Here is a 13,138-nt window from a genome sequence, read left to right as displayed (position 1 = left end):
GTTCTATCATTCAGCTACACCCTCATGCTGGCTACTTCATCAACTGTAGGTCTAATACCTTACTTATAATTTGGGGGTGTGTTTTTGCCTTTTATGAAAATACTCTCCCTTATCAAAGTTCACATGTATTCCTGTGCTTGCATACCATGTATAATAATACAGGAAACAATAAAAGAGATTAGCGTGTACTTATAAATTTGTATCCCATTGTTTGGAAGTATAATAAAATATTTAGTACATATGAAAGATTGTCTATAAAATATGTATATCGGATCAGTGCTGAAATAATAATAATATTTCTACCTCCAGGTTTTAAAACCAGGTCGTTGAAATACTTGTGAAGCTTGTGCGCCTTAACGAGCAACTTCCTCCATCTCTGTTCAATCATTTATTGAATCCCAATGAGTGTGACTTCACATCTCTTTCTCCTACTCCCTTCTGTATTTCAATAAAATAGCACTTTCCGTTTTCTTTGCCCTCCAACTTCACAATGGGATAGCTACTAGGAGACAGCAGGAGATGCCAGAATGACAGATTATCCCGTTGTCTTCTGGTATTTCCAGCGGTTCCTGTCTCTTCTCTGCAGGTCCAACTCTTGCCAGAGGGTACCTCCCTTCATGAACCAGCTCCCACCAGGGGATGCTGATCTGACCTCTCACTGGTGTCTTAGTCTCCTGGCTCCAAAAGCAAACTGCTGTTATCCTTCTAGACCTCGGGGCTTACTGTCCCCTGCTCCTGAGTAGCTGACTCATCATGTCTGGTTTGGCCTCCGTCACCATGGCAACCAATCATTTCTATTAAATCATTTCTACTTTGAAGACCAAGAATAGTTTCTGATTTATAAATGGACACTAAAAACACTTTTATCTCTAGTTTGCTAAGGACATTTATCATGCTTAAGTTTTATTGAATTCACATTGTATACCTCCCCATAGGACTTGTTGTTTCTGTAACTTATTAATTTGAAGAACTGTATTTATCAACCTTTACTTTGGGCTCTGTGTTTAAAAATAAAAAATTTGTGTTCATAGGATAAACACAATTTATTCTCCATTTTATACTATGTGATGACACTTACTTTAGAATGCTTACTGTAAGTTCATGGTCTTTTCTCATGATTTTGTGTTCTTATATTGTGTTCTTATATGCCTTGTATTATAGACCATCACTGTCAAAGCTGCAGTTGTCTTATTAACAAGTATTCCTTCTCTTTCTGTCCTGAGATTGCTTTTTAAGATGAAAATTATCCAGTTTTTTTATTTGTTTGTTTTGTTTTTGTCTTTCGAGACAGGTTTTCTCTGTGTAGCTCTGGCTGTTCTGGAACTCACTCTGTAGACCAGGCTGGCCTCGAACTCAGAAATCCACCTGCCTCTGCCTCCCAAGTGCTGGGATTAAAGGAGTGCACCACCACTGCCTGGCCAATTTTCCAGTTTAAACAAATAACATCAGGTATAGTGTGCAAACAACTCTGCTTCTTCTATCTTCCTGGGGGGGGGGGAAGACCCTCAACTTTTAAATTAGAACTCTGTACTACACCTGGAACTCTGTGTATTTTCTGTGCATCTTAAATATGGTAAATTCGAGCTAGGGAAAGTTCCATGCTTTCCTCCGTGTGACTTGTCCCTGCTTCTATTTCTTCTGTGTGAGTCAGCTTAGATTGGGACTATTATTTCTGACCCTGAATTTCATGTGACCATTCTCCTTACTTCCATCTACTGTTGTAAGAATTACTTGTTGGTCTGGTAAGATGGGTCCAGAGATAAAGGAGCATGTCATGTGAATCTAGAAGACCTGAGCTGATCTTAGGATTTTTGTGTTAGTCACCGGGCAATTGTTGTGAAATGACACCATGGCTAAGGGAACTTATAAAAGAAAGCATTTATTTGGGGACTTGCTTATGGTTTCAGATGGAAGTTTTTTTAAGATGAAAATTATCCAGTTTTTTGTTTGTTTGTTTGTTTGTTTCAAGACAGGGTTTCTCTGTGTAGCCCTGGCTGTCCTGGAACTCACTCTGTAGACCAGGCTGGCCTTGAACTCAGAACCGACAGGCACGATGCTGGAGCAGGAGTTGAGAGCTCTATCTGATCCACAGGCAGGAGGCAGAGAAAGAGCAAGACTGGGACTACTATGGGCTTTTGTAATCAGGAAACTCACTGCCAGTGAGTATCTCTTCCAACAGGGACATATCTCCCAGTCCCTTTTAAACTGTCCATCAACTGGGAGTCATGCATTCAGAAACATGAGCTTATGGGGGCCATGTTCATTCAAACTACCATACCCACATAGAGGTGGAAGGGAGAGAACTTCACAGGTATGTCGTGGCAGTCTTGCCCCAGACTGGATACACAGCAATGAAAAAAAAAAAAACTTAAATTTTCTTAAACCTTAGAAAGAACACTTGCTTATTTTCTCTTTGACCTATTGATTTAGTTTCCTTATAACAAGTTATATCAAAAACTATTATGTTTTTTGGGTCAGGGAAATTGAGGAAAATTGCTTGCCTTTTAAGTATAATAATTTGAGTTCAGTCTTTGGAACACAGTGAAAGGAGAGCGATGACTCTCTACTAAGTTTTTTCTTTGACTGACACGTGCATGAACACACACACACACACACATCATGGCATACATGCATGTGCCTATATTCACACACATCATATACATACAATAACAACAACAAAAACATTTTATGTTAATAACATATCATTTATATTTTCTATACCTAGAGATTTCTTTTAAAATTGTATGTGTGTGTGTGTGTGTGTGTGTGTGTGTGTGTGTGTATGGGGTGGTGGGTGTGTATGTGTATTGGTTCATATGTGTCACAGTGCACACATGAAGGTCGGAGAACAACTTTAGCAGTCAATTACCAGCATGTTTAGCCTCTCCTTGTTGAGAGTAGAGCCATTCTTTATATTTCTGCTCCTCAGCATGCTCTAGACTAGGCAGTTAATAAGCTCCCAGCTAATTACTTTTTATTAACATTATTATTTTCCACATGGGTTTTTAAGACATTGTCTGGCATTGTTACCATATATTAACAAACCCACCTAGAGAATATTGTTGTTCTGGACCCCTTTTAAAAAGTAATACTGTAATAATATATTCCAACCTATACCATTCATATATTAATAACAGTTTCCTGGGAAATAATCACTGAATCATTGACACAATCATTCTGGATAGTAAATGTGCCTATATTCTGTCCCCCAAGTAATGATACTAGCTCACTTCGATACAAAGTGTCATTTGTCTGCTCTCCCACCAACCCGAAGTATTCATTTTTATGTCTGAATTATATTTTATATCTGGCAAAGATTTTAGAAGGCCTCTCAAATCTGTGTGTGGTCTTTGTGGACCAAAACACTAATTTACTGGATCCGCTATCATCCATCTCAAACAACCAAACACTGTTTTTCTGTGCTTTATATTTATATGCAACCATCATCATTTTTGTCATCACAAATAGTTTATAAAGGAAAAAAATATTGCTTAGTTCATATATTTTACATTAGGTTTCCCTTTTATTTTGATTTCTTGAAAAACATGTCAGAATTTAATTCTGTGCTATGCTAACTGTAAACAGATGATCATACATACTGTCTTCATCTGGTGTTCTCTTTGTAAAACCTCCATTTGACCAGTTTGGTAGGTAGCTCTGCAGCCTGGCCTTTGGCATTATCATTCCAGATAAACTCACAATTCCCATTGTTTCTGCCTGTTGCTTGCTTTTTGTTTTTTCCTCCAATAACACAAGACTTTAAAAAAAAAAAAAAAAACAGACTCTTATATACTCTTCTTGCTCTCAGCTTCCCAAAACCATTTAAAGATTCAACTTGACCTTTCCTTCAATTCGTACTTCAAGTTGCCAGCGTGTCAATAACTGAGAAATCTCATCAAAGGCTTAACTGTCTACACCCCACCGACTCATTCTTTATCACAATTTGATCTTCCTTATTCCCATTCCATTTGTTTTTCAGTAATGTAAGTTTTTCAGGATTCTCTTCTGTAATGTATTTCTCCAAAGAGCAGCTGTTAGCCTTCTTTTGCCCTTATTTGCACAAAAAAAAAAAAAAAAAAAAAAAAAAATCAAACGTGCGAGGCTTCTTAGATGACAACTGTTGTTCCAACTTGAGAATAAGAAATTGATGCTTTGAAGACAAAATAAAGGTCTTGTAGCCATGCCAATGAGCAGAGCAAGGCAGAGTCGAGTGGAGCAGAGTCAAACATTTGTGGGACCCTCTTGGGCTTTATTTTCAACAAGCTAAACATGATCGCTGTTTGTGGAGCAGAGACTGAAGGAAAGGCCATCCAGAGATGGCCCCACCTTGGCCCCATATACAGTTACCAAACCCAGACACTGTTGTGGATGCCAAGAAGTGCATGCTGACAGGAGCCTGATATAGCTGTCTCCTGAGAGGCTCTGCCAGAGCCTGACATATACAGAAGCAGATACTCGAAGCTAACCATTGGACTGATGACAGGGTCCCCAATGGAGGAGTTAGAGAAAGGAGCGAAGGAGCTGAAGGAACTAGCACCCCCATAGGAGGAACAACAATATCAACCAACCAGATCCCTTAGAGCTTCCAGGGACTAAACCACCAACCAATGAGTACACATGAAGGGACCCATGGCTCCAGCTATATATGTAGCAGAGGATGGCCTTGTTGGGCATCAATGGGAGAAGAGACACTTGGTCCCATGAAGCCTGTGAAGGCTCAGTGCCCCAGTGTAGAAGAATGCAAGGGTGGGGAGGCAGTAGTGAGTGGGTAGGGGCACACCCTCATAGAAGCAGGACGAGGGGGAATGGGATAGAGGGTTTCTGGGGGGGGGGAATCAGGAAAGGGGATAACATTTGAAATGTAAATAAATAAAATAGCCAATAAAACAAAGTTTTCTCCTTTTCTCTATTGTTAGAATTGTCTGTTTTTAAATCATCTGTAGTCTGCTGTTCAGATATGGATCTTGAAAGCCACAGCTTCTGTTTTACATGAAGCCTTGTTACAAGGTATTAAGGTATTAAGCTGAGCCCAGCCCTACTGCATTAGGCTACGTGATTTCCATTCGCCGCTACAGTCATCAGAATACATCATTCACTGCTACAGTACTGTTGCCACAGCCCAGCTACTCTTTCTGCAGGTGACTTAATTAGCCAATAAAGCAAAAAGCTCCTGTTTCTAATTGATAAAGAAGAGACACTGACTCTTATTTTGAGTGACAAAACAGGTTATTCTGGCCTAGTTTAAAACAGAGGCAACAGGGAGAGATATCAAGGCTTTTGTTTGTTCTTTTTCTTCAGGCACATCTGTGGCATAGTTACTTTGGCAGAGAGAAGCCTCTTGAACAATTGGAGTCCATTTTCCTCTTTGTTCTTTCTGAGGTGTGTGTGTGTGTGTGTGTGTGTGTGTGTGTGTGTGTGTGTTTCACATTCTTTAATTTGCTGTTTCCTCTGTGTGAAGTCTGGTTAGCAAATGTGGTTACTGTTGCAAGGTCGCAAGGAAGTAGAGCTGCTTATCAAGACCTTTTATCTTTACCTATGCTACGTTTCTTGATCAGCTCATGACTGGCCTGCACCTCTGTCTGCAAGATTTCAGAACAACTAACAGAACAATCTAAAGTGGCTATTATTTTGAGACTTCAGAACTGGAGAACCGAGGTGCCAACCGGAGAAGATTGCAGTCTTTCTTCCTCTGTCTCGTCCTGTTGTGTTCTTGCTGTTCTTGTATAAAGCCAGGACTTAAGACAAGCAGTTCCTATTTTTAAACAACAACAAAAAACTTACTGCAAATAAAGCGAAGCCTGGAGGGACGGCTCAGCCATTATCAGCACTTGCTGTTCTTCTGGAGGAATGGTGTTTGATTCCCAGAACTGCACGGCAGCTCACAACAACCTGGTACTCCAATTCTAGGGAACGTGATGGTTTTCACTGACCTTCTCAGGCACCAAGCATTCACATGGTATACATCCCACACAGGTCAAACACATGCAAATAAATACATTTTACAAAAGGAAATATGGCTGTTGACACATAATTTTCATTTCGGATACAACATAGGTGTGTATAGTTTGAAAGAGAAAGTGGGAACTAGAAACCCAACTAGAAGAAACTCAAGTTGCCTGAGCCATTGGCTGACTAATGTTTTTAAAAAACAGAACAAAAAATTATTTATTTTTATGTGTGTGTGTGTGTGTGTGTGTGCATGTACATATGTGGTATTTCTGTGATCAAGTGCGTATGAGCACACAATGACCTACATTTGGAAGTCAGAGGACAGTTTTCAGAAGCTAATTTTCTCTTGACCCTAGAACCTTAATTTTCATATTATTGTCATTGATCTTACTGATAGTTTGATACAAGGTCTTTCCACGTTGCTATGAATAGCCTGACACTTGCTGGATAGTCAAGACCAGCTTCAAACTCACAACAATTCTCCTGCCTCATCCTCTAGAATCCTACCATTCTAGAGAATGAGCCACCATGGCCACCATATCTTTATTTCATGGTAAACACACAAAGAGAACTGGTAAGGGGCTAACTTTAGCTGTGTGTGTGTGTGTGTGTGTTTTTCACAAAACACAGTCTATAATAGTAAAACAACAACAATAAAAAGGAATGTGTAAGTAAGTGCTCAGTAACCTTTTTTTGCAACTACACTGCTTAGCCCAAAGTCTTCAAGGAATTGATGTTTTTGGAAGAGTAACCAGATCTCTCACATAATATTAGAACTTTGTTGTTGTTGTTGTTGTTGTTGTTGTTGTTGTTGTTGTTGTTGTTGTTCTTCTTCTTCTTCTTCTTCTTCTTCTTCTTCTTCTTCTTCTTCTTCTTCTTCTTCTTCTTCTCCTCCTCCTCCTCCTCCCCCCCCTCCTCCTCCTCCTCCCCCCTCCTCCTCCTCCCCCTCCTCCTCCTTCTACCACATCTGTTAATGTACTGTTTCCTCATCGTGGGGTCTGGTTTGAATATGTAGTTACTGTTGGAAGGTCACAAGCCAGCAGAGCTGTTTATCATGACATCTATCTTTTCCTACCCTTCCATTCCTTGACCACTTCATGATTGGCCTGTACCTTTGTCTGCAAAATCTCAGCACAACTAGAAGAATACTATAAAATGGCAATATTGGAATACCTATTTAAACTTCAGCCAACCTAATTTTGAGAAACAACACTAGAGGAATGAGTTTAGATTGCAGGTTAGAGAGATGAAGGGCAGGATACGGTCTTCTCATTCTCAATTGTTTGCAAATACATTAACCCTCACAAATTTTTTTTTTTACAATTGAGGCAGTCTTTTCATCTGCCCAAGAGCTGATTCTCTTTCCTATCTGTTACCATTTAGAAGCTGGTTGGGCACAGTTGATGAATCAACCATTTCCCATTTCCCCTTTGTTTGTGATTTCCTTCGAGGCCAGTTCTATTTCTGACCTCAAAGACAGAAAAGGAAGTAGCTGAGAACTTCTGGGAAAGAGTTTGCTCCTTAGACAAATGAAAGCAGCTTTATTGCCCACCTTTCCTGCCTCCCCTTTAGCGTGCAGATAAATATCGACAATCTGTAACTGTTGCAGCTACAAACCAAGAGGGGATGAACTTCATGATGAAACCAACTGGCGAGGAAGCCAGAGCAAAGGAAGAAAGACACCGGGTTTCAAAGACAGCACCAAGCTACAAAACAACCCCAAGACAAGGAATCTTAGGATTTCTCATTAAATACCATGATATCAGTAAGGTGGCCTCCTCTTCTTTCTTCTGCTTTCTTTTCTCCTCTTTGTCATCTGTGGTGCTGGGAATCAAACCCAGACTATCAATATATTCATCAAGACTTCATGACTGATCTCCTTCCCAGCCCATTAATAAGGATTTCTGTTTCGTCCAAAGACATTTTTTTTTTATTTTGCTTGTGGTGTTTTGATTTGATTTGGTGTTGTGATTTTATTGAGAGAGGATCTTGTATTCTGTAGTTCAGCCTGCCCCCAAACTCATAGTACTCTCCCTACTACATCTTCCCAAGTGCTAGAACTACAGGCATAAGCCATCACATCTGGATTTCTCTGTTAACTTTATTCTGGGTCTAGGTAGCCTTTTATTGCATTATAATTGTATCACATTTATTCCTATTACACTGCTTCTATTGATAGTCCCGTTATTTAATAACCCCATGGTTGCCTTTTCTTGTATAATGTCACCTTTTAGCACAATACATTTAAAATATTGTGTTCTTTTTTTTTTTTTCGCGTGTGTGTGTATGTGCATAGGAGTGTTGTCATGGGTGTGGACATGTGAGGCCAGAGGTCAATATATCAGGTGCCTTTGTCAATCTACTTCTGCTTTCTCCATCTTATGTCCTGAGGCAAGATACCTCACATTAACCTAGAACTTGTTGATTCTGCTGTCTGTCTAATCAACTTGCTCTACAAATTCCAAGGTCTGGGATTACAGGTGTACCACCATACCCACCTGATATTTCTGTGGCTTCTAGGCATCTAAACCTCTGGTCCCCCACTTGTGTGGTAGTCACTTTATTCACTGAGCCATCTTCCCAACCTTAGCTCCAATATACAGTCTTTATACTGATGGTATGGGGCAGACAAAATACATCCACCAAACTGGTAATTTTTGATTCTCTGCCATCCAAAGCTTTAGGGGTGAGTTTTGATGCTTCGATGTCTCTAGATTTTAGAGATTTCCATTTCTTCACCTAGTTGCTCCTTTGTGGCTTATAACGCTGCTGCCACCCTTGGTAGATATCACGATGAAGAGAATGATTTCTAACTGGTTCAGGTTGCTGCGTTCTTTGGTTGTCTTGGTAGACTACAGTCTCTGACTAATAATTACTGTACTTCTTAGGAGTTTTAGAAAAATTCTCTTTCTTTTGGGTGAAACAAAACTTTTTTTTTTTTTTTTTTAAGAACTAACTTTTGGTTTGATCCGAGTCATCACAGAAACTCAAGTTCTAGCAATAGAACAAAGCACAGCGGAATCCTAGCAAGTCAGCTCTCCGACTCCTTCAGAAGGTGGGAATAACACTGTGCAGACCAGTGTCCTCCAGGGAGATTTCCTACGGTCAGGTATAAAGATGGTGGCTAATAATTTGTCTAGATGATTAAGGGAATGGAAGGAATAAAATAGAAAGATTGGTGACAAGATTGGTAAAAAGGATGTGGATGAACCACTAAGAATGAGTCAAAGTACATGTTCTCTCTCTCTTTCTCTCTCTCTTTCTTCATTCCTCTCTCTCCCTCCATCTCTCTCCCTATTCATCCATCTCTTCATCCACCTCTTTCCCTCCATCTCTCTCTCTCCATCCATCCATGTCTCTTCCTCCATCTCTCTCCCCATTCCCTTCTCTCTTTATCCCTTGATGTAGGGTCTGATATGTAGCATAGGCTGGCCTCAGACATCTACCCCTCCTCTCCAGCCTCCTAAGTCTGTGACAATGGTCCTGAGTACCACACCTAGCTAAACATTCATGCTTCACGGGAATGCTCACCACTCAGCAACAAAACCACCAATCAAACCTATAGGTGTGTATCATCCTCCCCCATCAGGCACTACATTGCCTGCTCAAAAGACTGATGGATGAAATAAGGAGAGTGCAACAAGCAAGCTGCAGAGACTAAGTTCACAGACACGTATCTTGGATGAATGGGACACTCCAATTTGGTTAGATTTCTTGACAATTCTAAAACTCTTCTATTATGGAGGAAATGTGGAACTATGTAATTGTAACCTTTCACCTTTGTCTGTCTCCATTTCTTCTTCTCTCTCCCTCTCTCTCTCTGTTTTAAATTACAGAGTGGTATTCAGTTAACAGAACAATTATCTTCATATAAGCTGCATCAGAGACAACTGAAGATAAAAAAAAACAAAAGAAAAAATAACAAACTTATTCATCATCTTCATCATCATCATCTTCTTCCTCTTCTTCCTCCTCCTCCTCTTCATCCTCCTCCTCCTCCTCCTCCTCTTCCTCTTCTTTTTCTTGCTCTTTTCAGCCTTGACTACCCCCTTTTTCGCTGCATCAGGTTTTCCTTTAGCTCTGTAGGCAGCNANATCCTTCTCGTACTTCTCCTTCAGCTTGGCAGCCTTCTTCTCATAGGGCTGCTTGTCATCTGCTGCAGTGTTGTTCCACATCTCTCCTAGTTTCTTTGCAACATCACCAATGGATAAGCCAGGATGCTCTCCTTTGATTTTGGGGCAGTACTCAGAACAGAACAAGAAGCAGACCGAAGGAGACCTCTTGGGTACATTGGGGTCCTTAAACTTCTTTTTGGTCTCCCCTTTGGGGGGGATATAGGTTTTCATTTCTCTTTCATAACAAGCCTTGTCAGCCTTTGCCATATCTTCAAATTTCCCCCTTTCTTTAGCAGGCATGGTCTTTCCCCTCTCTGAGCACTTCTTGGAGAACTCTGAGAAGTTGACAGAAGCATCCGGGTGCTCCTTGTGCTCCTCCCGGCAGGTTTGCACAAAGAATGCCTATGAGGACATTTTGCCTCTCGGCTTCTTAGGATCTCCTTTGCCCATATTTAGTTGATTTTCCTCTGCATGGCACAGAGTTGCCCAGTGCCTGTCTGGCTCTCGCTTGCCCCGGCGCTGTCTCTATGGAGCTCAATGTACTGCAAAGGCTGTGAGAGCGGGAGCCAGACGCAGCCTCTTCATTCTCTCCGCTCTGTAACCGTCTGTCTCCATTTCTTAAGGGCAGTGGTGAGCAAAACCAAATGGCGGAGCAAAGCATCTCCCGTCATGGGACACGGGGAGTAGAGTGAAGAAAGATCTGGATTTTACCTCCAAAGGCTCATCTATCCCTACCTCCGGTCACTTTCTTCCTCCATCCGGATTTCATCACCCGAGATTTCCATCCTCTCCTCACCAGACAGGAACCAGGACTTTTTGAAAGAAAAATAATAAATTTTATTTATTCTTTGTGGATATCATCCATACAACAATGTGGCTTGACCATACTTGGCCCCAACCTGTTCTTCAACATCTCTGGGGTCCTCCACCCCATATTCCTTTCCAACTTTAAGTCCTCTTTAAGATTATTTGTTTTATAACCTCTGAGTCCAAAGGACCAAGGTTTTTGAACACATGAACCTGTGATGTATATTTTCAATTTAAATGTGTGTGTGTGTGTGTGTGTGTGTGTGTGTGTGTGTGTGTGTGTGTGTGTGAAAATGAGACACAGAGACAGAATCAGAGCAGAGAGAGTCTGCAGCTGGACATGGTAGCACAACCTGTAATCCCAGCCCTTGGGTTCAAGGGCTGCTTTAAAATCTTTCCATCTTATTACATTTATTTACGTGAGCATGCATGTGTCTGTATGTCTACCTGCCTACTGATGCACATGCCTCAGTGTAAGTGTGGAGGTCAAAGGGCAAGTTGCAGGAGTTAAGTAGTTCTCTTTTTCCATTACATGGGCTCTGGGGAGTGAATTCAGGTCACCATAGCTTGGCATCAGGTATCTTTACCCACTGCCTCTGGCTTTAATCACTGGCTCTTTCTTCCTTCCTTCCTTCCTTCCTTCCTTCCTTCCTTCCTTCCTTCCTTCCTTCCTTCCTTCCTTTCTTTCTTTCTTTCTTTCTTTCTTTCTNTCCTTCCTTCCTTCCTTCCTTCCTTCCTTCCTTCCTTTCTTTCTTTCTTTCTTTCTTTCTTTCTTTCTTTCTTTCTTTCTTTCTTTCTTTCTTTCTCCTTCCTTCCTTCCTTCCTTCCTTCCTTCCTTCCTTCCTTCCTTCCTTCCTTCCTTCCTTTCTTTCTTTTTTCTTTCATTTCTCTCTCCCCCTCTCTCTCCCTCCCTCCCTCCCACCCTTCCTTCCTTCCTTCCGTCCTCTTCTTTACTTATTTATTTTTAAGGAATAAACAGTGGCCACAGCAGGCTCATATCACTAAGTCATCAGCACATAGACGCAACTTTGATTAGCAGAAATTGGTAGCTGAAGACAAATGGCCATTCATGCTAAACCACTGGCAAAGAAGTGAGAAGGAAGGATTGATGTTTGTGTCCTCCTGCTGTCTTGCACACAGCTATAGAGCCCAATACTTCCCAGTCTTCCATCTGCTATTCCATCCACCTCTTCTATACAGGGCATGGTAGGAATGGCTAACTACCATGGCAGTACAGTGATGGACTTAGAGACACGAACCTCCAGAAGCTTAGCTTATTTGGTTTCGGTGTTTTGATTCAGGGTCTTATGTAGCTCAGTTGGCCTCAGATGCCCCATGCAGTTGAGGATGACTTTGGATTCCCGATTCTCCGGCTCCCACCTCTCAGCTGCCAGCATCCCTGGCATGTGTTGACATACGTTGCCAAGTCACTCAGAGTTCTTGAATTTGGAGATGATGCTCAGTTACTAGGAAAAAAAAAATGGTTTCTTTCTGTTAGGAGAAAGTTCGGGTCTTTCATGTTTACTTTTAAAAGGAAAAGGTCTGTATAGTTATTGAGCCAACCAAAGCAAGAATATCTGTTTTCATTTGAGGCTTTTTCCTTTCTGAGGAATTCCCTAGTGCACCAGTTTAGAAAACGCCGCCTGCTTTTAGAAGCTAAAAATGCCAAATGCTAGCTTCCCCAGCCTCCTTTGCAGCTAGGGTACAAACATATGATTTCAGTTTTGTCAATCTGTTTGCCAGTACTGCATTTTGACTTGGGAATTAATAAAAATGAAACAGATTCAGTTATGCTTTCTCTGTTTCTTGTGCAGGCGCTGTAACAGCTGCTGAAGTATCTGTTGTCTCAAGAACAAGTGGGAGTTGTAAGGGTGGTTTAGCAGTTGGCTTAGGATTGAGCAAGCCTCACAGTTGCTGTTGGGCGGGCTGCTTGCTTCTCACGGGTGGTGGGGTGGTTCCCTCACTAGGTTTGGGGGTGCACTTCCTGGCTGCTTAGTTTTGAGTCTGGCTCCGGAGCCATTTCAATAGTTCCACAAATGACTAAATATGTTTGTGGTAAATGTGTTTACTGCGGAAGCCGGACACATCGGCTCCTGCGCGTTTGACATTTAGAAATTCAAGATAGGGCCAACAAAACATGGCTTAGTGGGTAGAGGCATTGGCGGCTGCCTGGTGACCTTAAGTTTGATCTCTGGAACTCACGTAGTGAAACGGGAACAATGACACCTGCAAGCTGTCCTCTGACCTCCACACATACATCAGAGCAT

General features: G+C 41.3%; 1 pseudogene; it reads right to left on the bottom strand.

The window, feature by feature from the left end:
• Positions 1-9,876: 9,876 nt before the first annotated feature.
• On the bottom strand, positions 9,877-10,514 carry LOC110329168 (annotated as a pseudogene).
• Positions 10,515-13,138: the final 2,624 nt, after the last annotated feature.

The sequence above is a fragment of the Mus pahari genome, chromosome 11, assembly GCF_900095145.1.
Source record: "Mus pahari chromosome 11, PAHARI_EIJ_v1.1, whole genome shotgun sequence".
NCBI lineage: Eukaryota > Metazoa > Chordata > Mammalia > Rodentia > Muridae > Mus > Mus pahari.
Note: the sequence above shows the minus strand (reverse complement) of the source record. Positions and strands in the feature narration are given on the sequence as shown.